General features: G+C 40.1%; 1 long non-coding RNA gene across 1 annotated transcript; it reads left to right on the top strand.

Moving 5' to 3' along the window:
• Positions 1 to 14,614: 14,614 nt before the first annotated feature.
• LOC123403842 lies at positions 14,615 to 17,863 on the top strand. The gene is made up of 4 exons (XR_006611569.1): positions 14,615 to 15,191; positions 15,299 to 15,530; positions 17,019 to 17,121; positions 17,545 to 17,863. It is a non-coding gene; the product is annotated as an uncharacterized LOC123403842 (long non-coding RNA).
• The last annotated feature ends 2,153 nt before the right edge of the window (positions 17,864 to 20,016 follow it).

The following is a 20,016-nucleotide window of genomic DNA, read 5'->3' as shown; positions in this document are numbered from 1 at the left end:
AGGCGATCTCCTTGCCCGTACAAACTTCTTGGTTCAACTCCACAACACGAAGTAGTATGCTCCTAAGCGACACCTTACCAATCTAGGAGGCACCACCCTCCAAAAGGTAATAGATGTGGTAGAATGATGAACTCCTTGCTCTTGTGCTTCTTCCTGTTCTTCATCATGTCATGTATCGCTTGTGGATGCCTCCATGTCGTTTTGTGATTCACCTTGACGCAAAGTAGGAGCTTCCACTTGGGTTGATGGAGTACTTTCCTTCACCTTAATGGGACGAATCTTACCGATAGGTAGATCTCGATGGCTTCCGAAGGTTCCTTATCTCCTACATCATTTGGCAATTGTTCGACTTGCAAATCATTAGATTCATCAAACTTCACATCTACCATCTCTTCAACTTTTCGAGTGAAGCTATTGTAGACACCTTAAGTGTGAGAGTTCAATCTGTAAGCAAGTAGGAAACCTTCATGAGATTTTGGAGAAAATTTAGCGCGACGATGCTGAAAGTACATATGCTCCCTTGGTAATTTTCATAATTCATGACAACATACATTGTCCCTTGGACTAACACTTTTACCTAGATATCTCAGAACAGTCCATGGAGATGATGTGGCTAAGGTTTATGTGGAGATGCCCGTTGATGCAAGAAAGAAATACTATTGGCTCAAGCATCAAACTAGAAGACTCTTCATTTTCTATTTGTGAGAAATCACATTTGAGTCCATAGGAAAGCCAATACTATTAAAAGGGGGTGAGGTAGTAAAATGAACTGACTACTCAAGTACTCTAAGTTAGCCACCAAAATACTCAGTCATTTTCCAACATAACCATTCTGTCAAAATCCACATACACAAATTTGGTGTCACAAACTTCCATATTTCGGACCTACGGAGTTTGACCTCAGATAGAAACCCTAGCCAGTGCCACCAAATCGGTGGAGTCGAATCCATATCGGTGCTGCCGAGTTTGGGTGACCAACTTTGGGGTGCCTCGACACACAAATCGGAATTTCCGAGTTTGAGTATCGGTGCCACCGAGATTGGCCATCTGACCATTAGCCACCTTTTCAGTGTCACCGAGTTTCATATATCGGTCTCACCGAGATTCAAAAGTTCACACCTTTGTGCTAATCGGTACCACCAAGTTTTCAACTTTGGTGTCACCGAGTTTGCCACTTTGTGTGTAACGGTTGGATTTTGGCCGCTGCCTATATATACCCCTTCACCCACCTCTCATTCGTACGAGAAGCACTCGGAACACACACTTCATATCAGATCCATTTTCTGAGAGAGAACCATCTACTCATGTGTTGAGACCAAGATATTCCACTCAAATCATATGAATCTTGATCTAGCCTCCCCCAATTGCTTTCCACCAAATCAATATCTCCTACCCATGCATATTCTGTGAGAGAGTAATTTTGTGTCGAGAAGACTATCTTTAGAAGCACAAGAGCAAGGAGTTCATTAATCTACCACATCTATTACCTTTTGGAGGGTGTTGCCTCCTAGATTGTTTAGGTATCGCTTTAGAGCCTCCTACTTCATGTTGTGGAGTTGAACTAAGATGTTTGTAAGGGCAAGGAGATCGCCTAATTTGTAAAGATCTACCGTGAGTAAGGCTAGTCCTACGTGGACGGAAGCCATGGTGGAATAGACAAGGCCGCTTCTTCATGGACCCTTCATGGGTGGAGCCCTCCATGGACTCTCTCAGTCGTTACCCTTCGTGGGTTGAAGTCTCCACTAACATGGATGTATGATAGCGCCACCTATCGGAACTATGTCAAAAATCATCGTGTCAACTTTTTCGCGTTTGATCTTCCTAACCCATACTCCTTTACATGTGCAAAGTATTTACTTTTCCGCTGCCATGTATGTTGACTAGCATGTGTAGGGTGCACTAGACTTGTTAGTATTGCTGAAATCCTTCCCTCTATCAAAATTGGTAAGGCTAGGATTTTTATCGTGACAACTAGTCTATTCACCCCCCCTCTAGACACATCTTCTATCAATCCATCAATTGGTATCAAAACAAGGTCTCCAAAACCTTGGTTTAACCACCATTGGAGGAAGATGAATGTGGTTAGTTCACGGATTTTTAGCTGTAGAGTGCCCATTCTCAATGGTGAGTATTTTAGACAATGGTAAGATAAAATGCTTGATATATTTGATGAAGTTGATATGCTTGGTAATCTTAACATTGTCAATCCAATCATTAGAGGATTACCAAGAAGTGTGCTCAATCATATGCAAAATTTCAAGTGTGCTTATACCTTGTGGAAATACTTAGAGGAAAGATATCCAAATTATTCTTTGAAAAATCTTGATATCATTGTCCCCAAATGCATTGCCTTACACAAAATGAAGCCAAATGATCCTAATTTCGATAAATTCTATTTGAGCTTCGTGACCTCATGCGTGGTAAATGAGATGCCATTACAATTAACAATATCATTCTTGAAGCCATTCGCATGCATAAATATGAACATTGTCCATGTGGAGCTTATGAAAATTCTGATGAAATTCTTGTTTCTTATGATGAGGGAACTTCATCCGATGATGACAATGTGGAGCATGGCTACTACAATGAAGATCAAGGGTTTGACATCGAGTATGAGAAGACCATGAGGAACCTTAGTCTTATGGCTAACCTTAAAGACTACATGGCCGGTTGAAAGGAGTGGGTTCTCGACAGTGGATGCACCGATCACATGACCGGAGATAAATACAAGTTCCATGAGATTACACCAAACCATGGACCTCGAAAGTATGTGACTTTTGGAGATAACTCCAAAGGTAAGGTACTTTGTCTTGGTAAGGTGGCCGTATCTCATGACAACTCCATTCAAAATGTCATGATTGTTGAATCCCTTGGCTACAATATTCTTTGTGTATCTAGACTAGCAGACTTTGGTTTCGATGTGCTATTTATGAAAGTTGACTGTCGAGTGTTTCATAGCGACAACCATAAAACTGTCTTTACAAGTTTTGGTAGATTTGATCTATACATCGTCGATTTCTCTAAAATATCCAAAACCATGTCTTATTGCTAAATCTTCTAAAGGTTGGTTATGGCACACAAGGTTAGGACATGTAGGAATGCATAATCTTGACAAACTTATCAAATGTGATCATATTCTTGTGTTAAAGATGTTATCTTTGACGAGGATAGACTTTGTAGTGCTTGTCAAGCAGGAAATCAAGTCGGTGGAAGTCATCCCGTGAAGAACATCATGACTACAAGAAGACCACTTGAGCTGCTTCACATGGATCTCTTTGGTCCCAATGCTTACAAGATACTCGGTGCAAATTCTTATGGTTTAGTCATTGTTGATGATTTTTCCAGATTTACGTGGGTATTCTTTCTTGATGATAAGTCACAGGTACAAAAGATCTTCAAAACTTCGCATGAAAAGCTCAAAATCAGTTTGAAGTGAAGATCAAGAAGGTTCGGAGAGACAATGGAATGGAGTTCAAGAACACTAATGTGGATACTTTTCTTGACGAAGAAGGTATCTCACATGAGATCTCGGTGATGTACACACCTCAACAAAATGGATTTGTTGGGAGGAAGAACCGAACTCTCATAGGGATGGCAAGGACGATGCTTGACGAATATAAGACTCCAAAACACTTTTGGGCAGTAGCCGTGGAAACAGCTTGTCATGCCATAAACAGACTTTACCTACACAAGCTTCTCGGTAAAACGGCATACGAGCTACTCACCGGTAACAAACCCCAAGTTGGATACTTTCGGGTATTCGGCTCTAAGTGCTATGTTCTTGACAAGCATCATCGCTCTAAATTTGCTCCTAAATCTTATGAAGGTTTCCTACTCGGTTATGGATCAAACTCTCACACTTACCATGTCTACAACAACTTCACTCGAAAAGTTGAAGAGACGGTAGATGTGAAGTTTGACGAGACTAATGGTTCGCAAGTTGAACAATTGCCAAATGATGTAGGATATAAGGAATCTTCAGAAGCCATCAAAGGGTTATCTATTGGAAAGATTCGTCCCATGGAGGTGAAGGAAAGTACTTCATCAACTAAAGTGGAAGCTCCTACTTGGCGTTAAGGGGAACTACAAAATGACATGGAAGCATCCACGAGCGGTACACAACATGACAAAGGAGAGGAATAAGTACATCATGAAGATACACCTCAACCTTCCTCACCACCACCTCAAGGAGATGATGACGTCAATGACAACGTGCAAGATGATGATGATGAAGAAGAAGCTCCTCCATCCAACAAGAAGAAGCTGTCAAGAGTTAGATCAAGAGTGGATAGAGATCATCCGTTGAATCAAATCTGTGGAGATATTAAAAACGAAAGAATCAATCACTATAAATCTCATTTAGCTAAATTTTGTGAGCATTATTCCTATCTCTATCATTGAACCTTTGAAGGTTGAAGAAGCCCTTCAAGACCCAGATTGGGTAAATGCCATGCACGAAGGCGAGAAGAACGTCATTGGTACAAGAGGGTGTTTCGAAACAAAGTGTGGACACTTGTAGAAAAGCCCGAAGGCGAGAAGAACATCATTGGTACAAAAGGGTGTTTCGAAACAAGCAAGATGAAGATGGACAAGTCGTACGCAACAAGGCGTGTCTCGTAGCCCAAGTATACACACAAGTCGAAGGTATGTACTACAATGAGACTTATGCACCTGTCCCTAGACTTGAAGCCATTGGCATTCTTTTCGCTTATGCCAATCACCATGATATTACTCTTTACCAAATGGACATCAAAAGTGCCTTTCTCAGTGGAGAAATTGAGGAGGAAGTTTATGTTAAAGAACCTCCTGACTTTGTGAACCCTAAGAAACCTAATCATGTTTACAAACTTCGAAAAGCTTTATAAGGTCTTAAACAAGCCCCTAGAGCTTGGTACAAATGCCTAACGAAGTATCTCATTGAAAATGGTTTTGATATTGGTAAAATAGATGAAACGTTATTCACTAAAAGAGTTAAGGGCAAACTATTTGTACGTCAAATCTATGTGGAAGATATTATCTTTGGTTCTACTAACCCACATTTTAGTGAAAAGTTTGGAAAGTTGATGTCAGAGAAGTATGAGATGTCTATGATGTGTGAACTAGAGTTCTTTCTTAATTAAAAATCGAACAGTCGAGAGAGGGTACATTTATCTCTCAAACCAAGTACACCAAGGAGTTGATCAGGAAGTTCAACATGCAAGAATGCAAAGGTATGAGAACCCCCATGCCTACTAGTGGACATCTTGACCTCACTAAGGAGGACAGACCCGTCGATCAAAAGGTTTATCGATAAATGATTGGTTCATTGTTATATCTACGCCCCTCTCGTCCTGACATCATGTTGAGGGTTTGCATGTGTGCCTGATACCAAGAGGGACCCAAAGAGTGTCATCTATTGGCTATGAAAAGGATAGTGAGATACCTCATACATACACCAAACTTTGGCATATGGTATCCCAAGGGATCTTATTTTAATCTTGTTGGCTATTCCGACTCGGACTATGCGAAAGACATGGTTGACAGAAAATCCACCTCGGGTACATGTCAATTTCTTGGGAGATCTCTTGTGTCTTGGTCGTCCAAGAAACAAAACTCGGTATCCTTATCAACTGCCGAAGCTGAATACATTACTGCTGGATCATGTTGTGCACAATTATTGTGGATGAGTCAAACTCTTAAGGATTATGGCAATCATGTTAGAAAAGTTCCATTGTTATGTGACAATAAAAGTGCTTTTAATATTGCCTATAATACTGTGCAACATTCTCGAACAAAACATATTCAAGTGCGACATCACTTCATTCGTGATCATGTTGCAAAAGGAGATATCAATCTGAAGCATGTTTGTACCAACAAACAATTAGTTGATATCTTCACCAAACCACTTGATGAGAAACTGTTTTTTCATTTAAGGAGTGAGTTGAACATCATTGATGCTTCAAACTTGAGCAAGACTCACTCGGATGCATGCAAGGGCATGGGCTTGACTGATTATTCCTTGATGCCGTTGATATGACTATTTTATATCTTGGAAACTATGATCCCTTGTATTGTATCTAACCTTTTGTATGTACTTGGAAGAAATACACTCCACAAGATTGCAAATCAAATCACATCAAAAGCAATCTTGACATGGCCAAGTATCAACAATCCTTCTTTGAAGATGGAGGAAGAAGACAACAAAATCATATCCTTGACAATCATTTCATGAAATTATTCACTCATGTCATTTGGATATATTATGTTCTTCCTTGCATGACTAACCATTATAAGTGAAAAGTGAACCAAAATGACATGGATAGCTCCCAGCTCAAGATGATCTTCATCAACATTGAGCATCCACAACAAGTTCACCTGGATGCCACGTCATCGACATCAATATGAAGACATTGAAATGCTTAATCGAAAAATGGTAACCCCATTTTTGTGCTTAACGATGAGTATTACCTATGATCAAGCAATCTTGCTTGACTCCTCAAGTCAAATACTCTAATATAGGTGACCTAGTCACCGTCCCACATCTAGATGGAGTTTCTTGTATGGTTCACATTTGTCATTGCATACTCTCTTGGAACCATTCAACTCTCATGTACATGTATGTACATTTTTAATAAAAATATATTTTGTTTTCTCTTCTTTTCTTTCTTAGTTGGTATCCTTTACAATTGGTATCTTATTCTCTTTTCTTTAAAAGTTTGAGAAAATTTTCTGTCCATCTCCAAGTTAAGGAGTTGATCTTCTTTGCAACTCGGTTTCACCGATTTGGGAAACTCGGTCCAACTGATTTTTCCCACAGGCCCGAATCTCATTCCTGGTTCTACCGAATCACTTTGGCTCGGTGACTCCGATATTTTCATTTCTTTTGTCTTTCTTCTATTTTCTAGCCATTTGCCTTAGGGGGAGAAAGTTTATCAATGATCCCATGTTTCATTGCCCTATATGTTTTTACTGAATCTTTTATGAAACAAAATCAGTCTTATCATTCTTTACTAGGGGGAGACAACTTCTCTAGGGGGAGAAATCCTCAGTGATCCCCTACAATATAAGAGACAGAATCATCCAGGATTCCCATTACAGGAGGAGATTGTTCAAGGAACTCTAATTCATAATTAAGGGGAGAACTTTCAATGAACCCATACCTACTATCAAGGGTGAGAAAAGTCAAATTCAAGGAACCCTTATGAAAGAGAGGAGTCTCAAGGATCCATTTCTCTTAATGAGCCCTTACCCTCTGACATTTTTGGCAATTAATGCCAAGGGGGGAGGAATATCATATTCCAACGAACCTACTTATATGGGAGAAATGTCATCAATAATCTTACTTAAAGAGGGAGAAATATCACTAAGGGGAGATATCTTTTCCTAAGGAAAGTCTACCTAAGGGGAGATCTACCTATGGGAGATGTATCAAACCTCACATATTAAGGGGGGGAGAGATAACATTGTTTACGATATATTTGTTATCTCTTTACTGAACTTGTCTTGCCCTACCTACTCCCGATATCTACATGCTATGATTCAGGGGGAGAGGTGATTCTACATATTCATTCTTTGGGGAGAAAGTCCTTATTTCGTTTGGATACATATCCATCATCAAATATATTTGAAATTGTCTTCAATATCTCGGTATTTTTGAAGATCTTTGCATCTTCACACTGGAGTACTCTTGTGTTTTCTACCATTTGTTTTCCCATTTGTACTCCTACTACTAAGGTTCTTAAGAGCCTAAGGTAAGTATATGCATCATACCCCTGTTCATGATGATCTCTTGTTTTTTGCACATATTGTTTGCAAGAGGGAATCTTGAACATGGAAGCCCGTCATTCACTTATGTTTGATGCAGATAGCCAAGATTTATATGGATTGTCTTGTCCTTTCTAATCTATGTGTATGCCCATACATTCCAAAGCAACTATCCTTTAAAGAGGGATTGCACACATATATGGGGAGCTTGTATTAGTCATATATCCTTCAAAGCTGTCATACTCTAGTGACTATATTTGTTTGAAGCTTTTATTGTATGTTGTCATCAATTACCAAAAATGGGGGGATTGAAAGCACATATGCTCCCTTAGTGATTTTTATAATTCATGACAACATACATTGTCTCTTGGACTAACACTTTTACCTAGATATTTCAGAACAGTCCATGGAGATGTTGTGGCTAAGGTTTATGTGGAGATGCCCCTTGATGCAAGAAAGAAATAATATTGGCTCAAGCTTGAAGCTAGAATACTCTTCATTTTCTATTTGTGAGAAATGACATTTGAGTCCATAGGAAAGCCAATACTATTAAAAACGGGTGAGGTAGTAAAACGAACTGACTTCTCAAGTGCTCTAAGTTAGCCACCAAAATACTCAGTCATTTTCCCACATAACCATTATGTCAAAATCCACATACAAAAATTCGGTGTCACCAAGTTTCATATTTCGGACCAACCGAGTTTGACCTCAGACAGAAACCCTAGCCACTGCCACCAAATCGGTGCAACCGAATCCATATCGATGATGCCGAGTTTGGGTGACAAACTTTTGGGTGCCTCGATACAAAAAATCAGAATTTTCGAGTTTGAATATCGGTGCCATTGAGTTTGGCCATCTGACAGTTAGCCACCTTTTCCGTGCCATCGAGTTTGGCCATCTGAAAGTTAGCCACCTTTTCCGTGCCACCAAGTTTCATATATCAGCCTCACCGAGATTCAAAAGTTTACACCTTTGCGCTAATCGGTACCACCGAGTTTTCAACTTCGGTGTCACCGAGTTTGCCACTTTGTGTGTAACATTTGGATTTTGGCTCCTGCCTATATATACCCCTTCACCCACCTCTCATTCATGGGAGAAGCACTCAGAAGACACACTTCATATCAAGATCCATTTTCGGAGAGAGAACCACCTACTCATGTGTTGAGACTAAGATATTCCACTCAAATCATTTGAATCTTGATCCATAGCCTCCCCAAACTGCTTTCCACCAAATCAACCTCTCGTACCCATGCATATTCTGCGAGAGAGTGATTTTGTGTTGAGGAGACTATCTTCAGAAGCACAAGAGCAATGAGTTCATTGATCTACCACGTCTATTAGCTTTTGAAGGGAGGTGCCTCCTAGATTGGTTAGGTGTTGCTTGGGAGCCTCCTACTTCGTTGTGTGGAGTTGAATGAACTATTCAATTGTTGGCATATTTTAGCAAGTCTAACAAGTCTAGTGCACCCTACACATGCTAGTCAACAAATATGGCAGCGAAAAGTAAAGTCATTGTACATATAAGTAAGGAGTAGAGTTTAGGAAGATGAAACACAAAGATGAACACGACAATTTTGGGCATGGTTTCGATAGATGTTCTATCGTATGTCCACGTTAGTGAAGACTTCAATCCATGGAGGGTAACGACTGCGAGAGTCGACAGAGGGCTCAACCCAGAAGGGGTCCATGAGGAAGCGGCCTTGTCTATTCCACCATGGCTTACATCCACATAGGACTAGCCTCTGCTTGTACAAAGTTCTTGGTTCAACTCTACAACATGACGTAGGAGGCTCCCAAGCGGCACCTAACCAATCTAGGAGGCACCACCCTCTAAAAGGTAATATATGCGGTAGAACGATGAACTCCTTGCTCTTGTGCTTCAAAAGATAGTCTCCTCAACACTCCATCACTCTCTCACATATTTGGCATGGGTAGGAGAGATTGATTTGTGGAAATAAACTTGGGAAGGCTAGAGATCAAGTTTCAAATGGTTGGGTTGGAATCTCTTGGTCTCAACACGTGAGTAGGTGGCTCTCTCTCACAAAAATGGATCTGGCAAGTGGGTATGTGTTCTGAGTGCTTCCTCTACGAATGAGAGGAGGTGGAGGGGTATATATAGGCACCCCCCAAAATCCAACCACTACAATATTATTTCCCAACTGGGTGACACCAAAATGAATCTCGGTGGTACTGAGTTGCACTAAATGTGGAAACTTTTGAATTGGTGACGAGACCTATATATGAATCTTGATGGTAGAAATACGATGACCTAGAGCAGTTTCGAAATCTCGAATCTCGAAAATTCCGATTCTTGGAATTTGCTCAACAAAAAGTTGGTCACATCCTTTCAGTGGCACCGATATGGAACTTGGTGGTACCGAGAGATTAGGGTTTGACAAAGGATCTGCCACTGGAAAAATCTGTAGGGACGAGGGGGAAAAGTTGGTGGCATCGATTTTGCCGTTTTGGTTTGGGACATAAATTTTGTGGGAGAATGAGTGAATGTTTTTGGTGGCTATCTCTAAGAACTTGAGCAACCAATTCATCATAATACCTCATCCCCTTTTAATAGTATTGGCTTTCCTATGGACTCAAAAAATGATTTCTCACAAGTGTAAAATTTAGAGTCCTCTTGCTTGAAGCTTGAGTCAATCCTATTCCTTTCCTTCCATCAAGGGGCTAATCCTCACAATTCTTTGGTCAATGCTCTCTATGGACTATAAGTGAAATATAATGGGTAAAAGTGCGAAGAGACAATGTATGTTGTCATGAATTGTCAAAACCTCCAAAGAGGCATATGTGCTTTCAATATGCACACACAGTTATGCCTGAGGAGGTGCCCCCCGCACCCCAACCAATAGTTTAAGTAAAGATCGGCCGGCCCTAAAATCCCCATTTAAGTGAACACCTACCGTCCTCTTCCTTTCTCCCCCGATCCAATCTTAACATCCCGTGAACACCTACCGTCCACCTTCATCGCTCCACTATGGGTGCAACAATCAACTCCACCGCTGCAATCGAGACCCCAAAGGAAGCTCCTCGAGCACCGGTGGTGGCAAAGGCGTCGCCGCTACCACAGACAATCGAGCCCAAGAGGAGGAGGATCTCCTGCACGAGACGGTTCTCCATATGAACAGGTGATGCTACCAAACGACCCGTCTGGAGAACTCACCGGGCCTGCTCTTCTGGACGCTCCCCGCGCTGCTCATCCATGGTCACCAACCACGTTGACCTCTTGCTCCAGGTTTTCCACTTTTAGTACTGCAAGGTCGGATTGTAGACGGATCCATCCATCGTGGCACTCCACTTACAAGCCCAATTCATCCTCCTCAGCACAATGCCGCCCTTTCTCTATCTTCCCAGTGAGTGCACGGCCACACGCATTTTTATGCATTCCTCCCATCTAGGTTAGTGCTTGTGGCGCTCCTCCTGCTCTTACTCTCTCCATTCAAATGTTTGAGCAGGAGATCAGCTCCTCCTCTTACTCTCTCCATTTAAATGTTTGAACAGGAGATCCGCTCCTCCTCTTACTCTCTCCATTTAAATGTTTGAGCAGGAGATCAGTGGTGCTTTCTTATTGTGCAATGGGTGTACATGTCCAGTGCATGTAGAATTTCTAGGTTCAAAGCTGACATAGGCGAGGAGGATATTGAACCCAAGGTAAGTAAAAAAGGTTCTTGTTGTAGTTTTGACGTGTTTCCCCATGCATCTATTAGTCTGTGGATCCTTTCAGGATGAAAAATAACATTGGCACCGTAGCTGATCAACACTTGATAGCAATTGATGTTTCTTCGAATGAAATATGTACTCGCTAGGAATTTTATTTCTTCAATTAGAACGAGTGGAGCAACATGAGTAGCACATGTTATAGGGGATATTATAGGCAAACGATTCGCTGATGGAGAACATATATGTGAACCCACTATTTGCACCACGTGGTTATGCTATGTAAGTCTAGTTAGCCCAAATATTTTTGAGCAGGTTGAATGTGGAGGAGGGCGATGCAATTTGGTTCAGGCATTGTACTCGGAGAAACTAAAATATGTAAGGAGCCCCTTTTTCTTATATTATTTGTTTATCACATTTCCATCAAATTAATTGCTTGATTAAGTAGTTTGATACTGTACTAGAAAATATTTCTTATAATTATTGGAAATTTCTTGTAAGTAATCTTCCAAATCAAGAACTTGTACCATCTATAGAATCTTAAGTTTTGTGGTTATTTTTCTGAACTTTCTCACGTTATTTTATTAGGCTTGTTGGCTCCATCTTGCATTAGCTGGGTCATTTGTTAGACCCCATACGTCCAGTACATTTACTATAAATTCAATCTTGAATGAAAGGCCTATTAATAGTGATAGATTTTTATTATACTATTGTACAATCTTTTTTGTTTCTTTTCTGAATACCATCAACGCGAAGACAAGTTGGACGCATGCTTGTTCATGTATTAGTGCAACCTATATTTGCACTCTAAGTTATCTACTTCCTTACGTTCACATGTAAAATGACTACATTATTTAAGATCTTGTTCCAAACAAGTTTAAGCAGGATTCACTTAATTTGTGTTGATACCATATGCTGGTAGGAGTATTGGCAATTCGTTCAGTTCCACTCTATTTCTTTTGCAGCTTTAGGTGCTACAATCATGCCACTAGTTTCAAAGAGTGAAAGGGAAAAGAGGGAATTTCTTGTGGAATATAATCAGACGGATAAGGAGTATGCTAAGCTTAGGGATGCACGAATGACATGTTATTTAACCATTACAACACTACCTCTTAGTTATGCATGTTCTCTAAGCATTATAACATATTCCTTGGTTTACTCTTTCATTGGCCCATATACATCCTTGCCTACACATTTAATAAAGTTCTACTTCTACCTGGTTGTCTTATTTTACTTATTTATAGGAACTCTGAGGAGATAATCAAGAGAACTGAAGCACAAGAGATTGAAGAGATGGAGAGGAAGCAACAAGATGAATTGGAAGCCGCTTAGAAGAGCCAACAAAACAAGCACGAGGAAATGGATAAACTGGTCTATTTTCTCTTAATGGCTCAACCAACTTAGTAATCCCAATCCAAAACCTGATGGTGCATGAAGGACATAAGGACAACACTTTTGTAACCTTTAGTTATCCAAATATTACTTTGAAACTTGTTTATTGTTGTTTGTTCCAAACTTGTGAACTTGTGTTATTTTTTACTATCATTTAAATTTAAAGGATGATTTAGGTGAGATGATTGGATTTTCAATATGATTGGCCTCTTATTCAGATTTATAATATTTTATGGCTCTAATTTTATTATATAATGTGATATACATTTGGAATATATATTGGATTTGAAACTTTTATTGCAATCAAATTCTAAAATTAATTAGATATATACACATGATGTCAAATCAATGCCATGTAATTATCACAAAAATTGTAACATTTACAGCACTCGCATAGTCTGTCGTATGCTGATGTTGCATTAAGTGAGTGGCATTGCTCTGTCACTGAATATGGTGGATATTAGCGTATTTTCATATTCCATGTGACATTTATAGATTGTCATAAAATAATAAGTCCTCGATGTTGTCAAAAACATAATCGAAGGACCCATTTTCAGTGATGTCTAGTGTGCGCGTTGTCACTAGGAGTAATCTGTGACGCGGATTCCTTGACGATACTCGTGACACCCATAGAATGCCACTCAAGTGTATTTTGTGTCATTTTTGGCCATTCCATGATATTCTTTCGCTTGTCATAGAACGTCTGATCTCTTGTAGCGACCCACATGTCACTGGGCCAACCTAGTAATAGTTTGACTCGTCAAACTGGACATCGGTGCCCACATGTCATTGGCTCACTTAGTAACAAAGTTCATAATTTTTTTATTTAACTTAATTAGTTAGGTCGGGTCAGGCTGTGAGTGAGTCAATTGTTTAACAAATTAACTGATGTTGACCCTAATCGCTGCAATAGCATGGCCCAAATGAGAGTGGCTATTAGTGGCTAATTAAACCCCTAACGTGTAGGTCCCACATGGCAGTCACTCGCATTACAAGAAATAAGCTCGTTTATGACAAAAAATAATGACGGCGGTTTTATAGGTCATAGATCTATGACTAAAATATACAAAAAGGTCATGAGGTGTCTAAGAGGTCCAAACCCTAGAAATTTTTCGCCATCTCTATCAAGAAGGTCATAATCCCATTGCATAAAATGGTCACTGGTATGTGTAGCTCTATTTATGTCCGCATTATAAGTCCTCCATGACAATATTAAGAAGGTAATAGGCTTAAATAGAGGTTAGTAGACAGACAACTCAACAATTTCGCCTACGTGTCTTGTATATAATGGTGTTTACAAGGCTCATAATCCAATCTTTATATTTTATATTTTAGCTGATTGTAATGTATCATATTGCCCTCAATATTTCCCACAATCTTCGGATCTTCGCACGCGAGCCGTCCGATCTAACTCCTGGCGTGGTTCGGTCACCTCCCCGACACATTAATTTTTGAAACAATAAACAAGTTGCAAAACAACCATCGACCGATCTTCGTGCACCCCTCGCTTGTCTCGTCCCTAACTCATTAATTCCCTATAAACTGAGGGGTGGATCCAACCGAGATTATCCGTCGGTTGTTGTATAATGTTTTCTTAAAAACTATGCTTAATTCTCAAAATAAAAACACAGAATTACATATGCTTAATTTTCATCGGTGGAATAATTTGTGCCACGGATTGATGACATGGCAAACATCCTACCATCCGTACCCAGCAATCCCACCGTCCACCGATCCATCCATCCATCTAAAGAAAATGAGGAAGGAAAAAAAGGAGCAGCCCACCGCACCATGGTCTGGAGTACTCCTCTTTCTCTCTGTCCATGGTGACGAACTGCGAGATCTGGGCATGATCTGCTCCATGGTCCGCTCCATGGGTGTGATCCACTACCTTTTGATGAGGACGAATAACGCACGGTGACCGGAGGCGGCTCCACGGCGTTCCTATGTCCACCCATCTCCTCCGCTTTAGAGATTGCGAAGGCGGCGACAGCTATGGCGCCGGAGGGACGACCTGGAGGTGCAGGCTACTCCCCTATCTTCTGTCATGCGGTGGTGAGCCGGAGGCGGCGCGGGCGGGGCAATGGTCCTGCCCGAGCTCTCCAGGGACAACGGCCTTCTCCGGTGTCCCTCTCCATGGCGGTTGTTCTTCTCGCTGGTGATATCTCCTTCATCCTCTTATTTCCTTCTTCTCCTCCATGAATTTCTAAATTTCTAGGGTTAGGGTTCTTTGTTTTTGGGAGCGGTGCAGGAGAAGGGAGTGATGCTGAGTTTGGCACCCTGCCATGGAATCAATTCAGGCGCTGATGGAGCTCATACAGAAGAAGAAGATGAGCTCAAGTCTGCGGATGAGGAATCATGTTAGAGTATCTTCTTTGTTCTAGCCAAAGGTACTAATGTTTCTTCTCTGTTTTAGATGAATTGTTCCTTCTTTATTCCTTGGAACTCCACTGTTTTGGATGAACTAACTCAATTAATTAATTTCTCATGGAAATAGGGCAAGAGTTAAATTTTGTTGGAGGGTGCTTAATCAGCCATTCCCTTTCTTAGTGGAGGTTCCTTATTTTAATAAGGTAAGAACTCCTATTCCATTGTGCTTAAGGCTAATGATGAATGATTGTATAATAGCTAGTTTTCTTATGTGGGTGCTTGGAAACATTACGTTGGTGGGCACTGAGCCACTGGACCCTCACCCGGCCTGTCAACATTCACGGAAGTTGCAAATTCGGGTTAGTTTTGACATGTTTGTTATTTTACAGTCGACTAAAAAAATCACATTTCGATTTTCTGCTCCTTTTCATTCGATGCTGAGATTCCTGCTAAAATCTCGATGTGGAGGGAGGGAGAAAGAGGGGAGAGGGAGGGAGGGAGGGAGGGAGAAGCAGGCCCGTGAAACAAATTAGTATCTTTTGGTGCTATGGGACTTTTATTCATATGTTTTAGGTTACCTTCTTTCATGGTGGCATGCATCTGCCTTACAGAAAATAGGAGTGGATGCTTTCCTTGTCATGGTGGCATGTGCTACAGTCTCCTCTAGTGTTTTAACTTCCTAGTTTGATGGATATGGTAAAATGCAACAATACTCAATTCGGCCATATTTTTCTTCTGGTCGTCTTTTTGGTTATTTTTAGTATGTGACAAAGCTTGAAGATTTAAAGGCCATTACCACTTCTCGACCAAAAGTGATATATGTGTCAAAATCTTTGTCCTCAAGAATCTGGAGGTTGTGAGAGATCAAGCTGGTTGAAAAGTTTGAATAAGTGTCAGTGGGTTTTCAGACTATTGGCTGCCAGTCAACAGTTTTTTCAGTTCAAACCACCCTCAATATAGGAGTAATCTTGTATAACCTGAAAATGTGATGGTTCATTCAAGTTATAACTTGTTTGTTTTTGTAGCACCAACCAGATGGTAATGTTGTATATGTAGCGAGCAATCAACAATTATCCTAACGTTGATTGCTCGCTACATATACGACATTACCATCTGGTTGGTACTAACGTTTGTTGTAGTTGGTGTGGAAGTACCTCTTTCAAACTAACGTTTGGCGTAGATGGTGTGGAAGTACCTCTTTCACACTCACGTCTGTTGTAAACCAACCTGATAGTTTTGTGAAATTTAATTGCTTTTCAGGTCTTTACTTACAACATGTTTTACTCCTTCTGCTTTCTTACTGTAACCAAAAATGCCTCTCACAGAATTGTTATGCTACTTTGTCATTTTATTGTTATCAAACATGCCTCATGCAAGAATATTAATTATTGGCCTATGTTTTCTTACTGTCACCAAAAACGCCTCTCACAAAATTGTTATGCTAGGTTTCCCCTTTTCCTTGCTTTAGGGTTCAAATGCCACAGAAGTTGTTATATATAGGATTGAACTGTTTCTTGATAGCTCAATCATGTACTGGTTTTAGTTGTTAAAGCACAAGAGTCTTCATATTTGTGGATGTTTTAGAACAGATAGGTGCACACAGGTGCAGTGCATGCATGTTCATATTGTCTACATCGATTTGATGCTTGCACTGAATTTCCTTGAGAAACAATTTAACAACATTCCCCCTATAATTGAATAACTCGTTGTCGTCCTATAATTGATAGGATGATGCTCCTGCCGTAACTGTAGATGCATGCATGTCTGTAACAGGAAATCATTCTCTTGTTACCTTATTATTATCACTTGGTGATTAATGACTCTTGCACCTGTGCGCGTTCAACCAGGGAGGGACGTGGCCTGACTTGATGGCGAACGAGGACGCTACGGGTGGAGATACTTGGTCATTAATTAAGCAAGATTAAGAATCTTGGCGTCGCTCTACTCTGGGTGTGTGTATTGCAAAAAATGATAATTCATTTGAGTTGAGCTAGCTTTCCCCTTTTCCTTGATGTAGGATTTAAATGCCACATAAGTTGCTATATATAGGAATGAACTATTTCTTGATAGCTGAAATCTGTACCAATTTTACTTGTTAAAGCGCAAGAGGCGTAATATTTATGGATATTTTAGAACAGGTAGGTGCAGACAAGTATAGTGGTTGCATGCTCATATTGTGTGCATTGATTTGGTGCTTGCACTGAATTTCCTTGAGGCAGAATTTAAAAACATTCCCCTGATATTGAATAATTAGATTGCTTGAAGTATTCTACCACAAGATATACAAGGTGGTACAAATGCTAGTTTAACACCTCTTAGTTGCATTTAGTTCCACAAAATAGACAAGTGTTAGTTACCATGTATTTGCTGCAGATTTTTGCACCCAGTGAAAAGATAGAAAACATCAATGATCAATACTGGACACTACGTGCAGAGGAGGTATGTGATGATATGCCATGCTTTACAGTATTTACAAACAAAACTACGTACAAAACTTAATTTCCTGATCCCGCAGGAAGGTTTATCTAGGCTTTAGTTTGATCCTACACAGGGTCCTGATTATCATTGCCTTTTTTGGGTCCCTTGATAGGCAGTGCCGACGACTGTACTATTTGTCCCACATGACAAGATATGAGCCTGACCCATAGTAATCTTTTTTTCCTCAGAAATTAGTACAATTATCTTGCAGAATAGGAATGGAGATGTGTATCGGTCCTAGTTTATTTCTGCGTGTTGTACTTCTTACTATGAGGTTAAATCATATTCTTGGCTGTTCTCTCCTCTATTGACTGCATGAATAACATTATGTGATTATTCTGCAGACCACATTTTTACCTCATGTGTGTTTTTATTCGAATAACATGATGATGGTTGTAACGTGTAGTGAAACTCATCCTAAAGTTGGAGATGTGCCTGGTTAATTTGCAACACTTCTCTCCATACTTTCTGTTTTTAGTTTTCCAATTAATGGATTATAGGCCAAATAAATTTGTATACCAATCATTTTGGATTAGTGTATTATTCTTCCCTGTTACCTATAGTTCTGTCATAAACTACGGCTGAATATACTAACAAGAATCAACAACTAGAAGCCTCCCCTAATATATACGGATGTACAATCTTGGACTTCCTGTTTAGACCTGTATCATAATTGTCGAAACAAGCTTTGTTTTTATCATTTTTATTGAGACTCCATTTTCAAAGTTCTTTTCTGTTGGGTTCATTGTGAAATCTCATTTTGTACTATTTTTAATATACACGACCTCTTAGTTTTGAATTGCGTGTGTATACTATTCAACTATAAAACAAGAGTTCGTGTGATGGGAGGTTGATGCACATTTCATTTTATATCCTTGCAAATCGCTAATATAAATGCCTAGGAACCCATTTTGATTCATATAGCCAGTCAACAGTCCATTTCTTATTACCACATAGCATTGCTACTACATATTCTACTACCTGTGGCGCAATTGGAACTTTGTAACTTATGCTAATACATCTAGCAGTTGAACTCACAGTAGCAATTTTGTAATACATCTAGCAACTTATACTTTTTATGACCTCATAAGTTATAACTAGATGAATGAAAAATAATTTTCTACTGTTTTATCATTGGTTATCGTGCGTGCAATTTTACTAGTTTCTTTGGTCTGAAAGCCTTACCATCATTTTCTTCTTGCAGGTGGCAATGGCAAGAGCATATTGTGCAGAGGAAGAGGATGAGAAGAAACTTGTGGTTCTCATCCAATCTTTGTGGAACTCTCTTTATGTGCAATTGTGCATTTGTTGGGTCCTTGCACTTGCAGAAGTATTCTGTTGTGTACATTGATGACCCACAAGTATGGGGGATCAATCGTAGTCCTTTCGATAAGTAAGAGTGTTGAACCCAACGAGGACCAGAAGGCTCTGATAAACGGATTTCAGCAAGGTAATAACTGCAAGCACTGAAAGTAGCGGTAACAAGTGATTGTGTAGCGAGGTGAAACGTAGCAAGCAAAAAGTAACAAGTAACAAGTAGTAGCAACGGTGCAGCAAGTGGCCCAATCCCTTTTGTAGCAAGGGACAAGCGTGAACAAAGTCTTATAGGAGGAAAAATGCTCCCGAGGACACACGGGAATTTCTGTCATGCTAGTTTCATCATGTTCATATGATTCACGTTCGTTACTTTGATAGTTTGATATGTGGGTGGACCGGCGCTTGGGTACTGCCCTTACTTGGACAAGCATCCCACTTATGATTAACCTCTCTCGCAAGCAACTGCAACTACAAAAGAAGAATTAAGACAAAGTCTAACCATAGCATTAAACTAATGGATCCAAATCAGCCCGTGACGAAGCAACGCATAGACTGGGGTTTAAGCTTCTGTCACTCCAGCAACCCATCATCTACTTACTACTTCCCAATGCCTTCCTCTAGGCCCAAATATGGTGAAGTGTTATGTAGTCGACGTTCACATAACACCACTAGATGAAAAGACAACATACAACATATCAAAATACCGAACGAATATCAAATTCACATGACTATTATTAACATGACTTATCCCATGTCCTCAGGAACAAAAGTAACTACTCACAAAACATAATCATAATCATGATCAGAGGTGTAATGAATAGTATCAAGGATCTGAACATAAACTCTTCCACCAAGTAATCCAACTAGCATCAACTACGAAGAGTAATCAACACTACTAGCAACCTTACAAGTACCAATTGGAGTTGCGAGACGAAGATTGGTTACAAGAGATGAACTAGGGATTGGAGAGGAGATGGTGCTGATGAAGATGTTTATGAAGATGCCTCCCCTCCAATGAGAGGAGTGTTGGTGATGACGATGGCGACGATT

This window comes from Hordeum vulgare, chromosome 6H, assembly GCF_904849725.1.
Source record: "Hordeum vulgare subsp. vulgare chromosome 6H, MorexV3_pseudomolecules_assembly, whole genome shotgun sequence".
Classification (NCBI taxonomy): Eukaryota; Viridiplantae; Streptophyta; class Magnoliopsida; order Poales; family Poaceae; genus Hordeum; species Hordeum vulgare.
The sequence above is the reverse complement of the archived record's forward strand: the minus strand, read 5'-3'. Positions and strand labels throughout refer to the sequence as shown.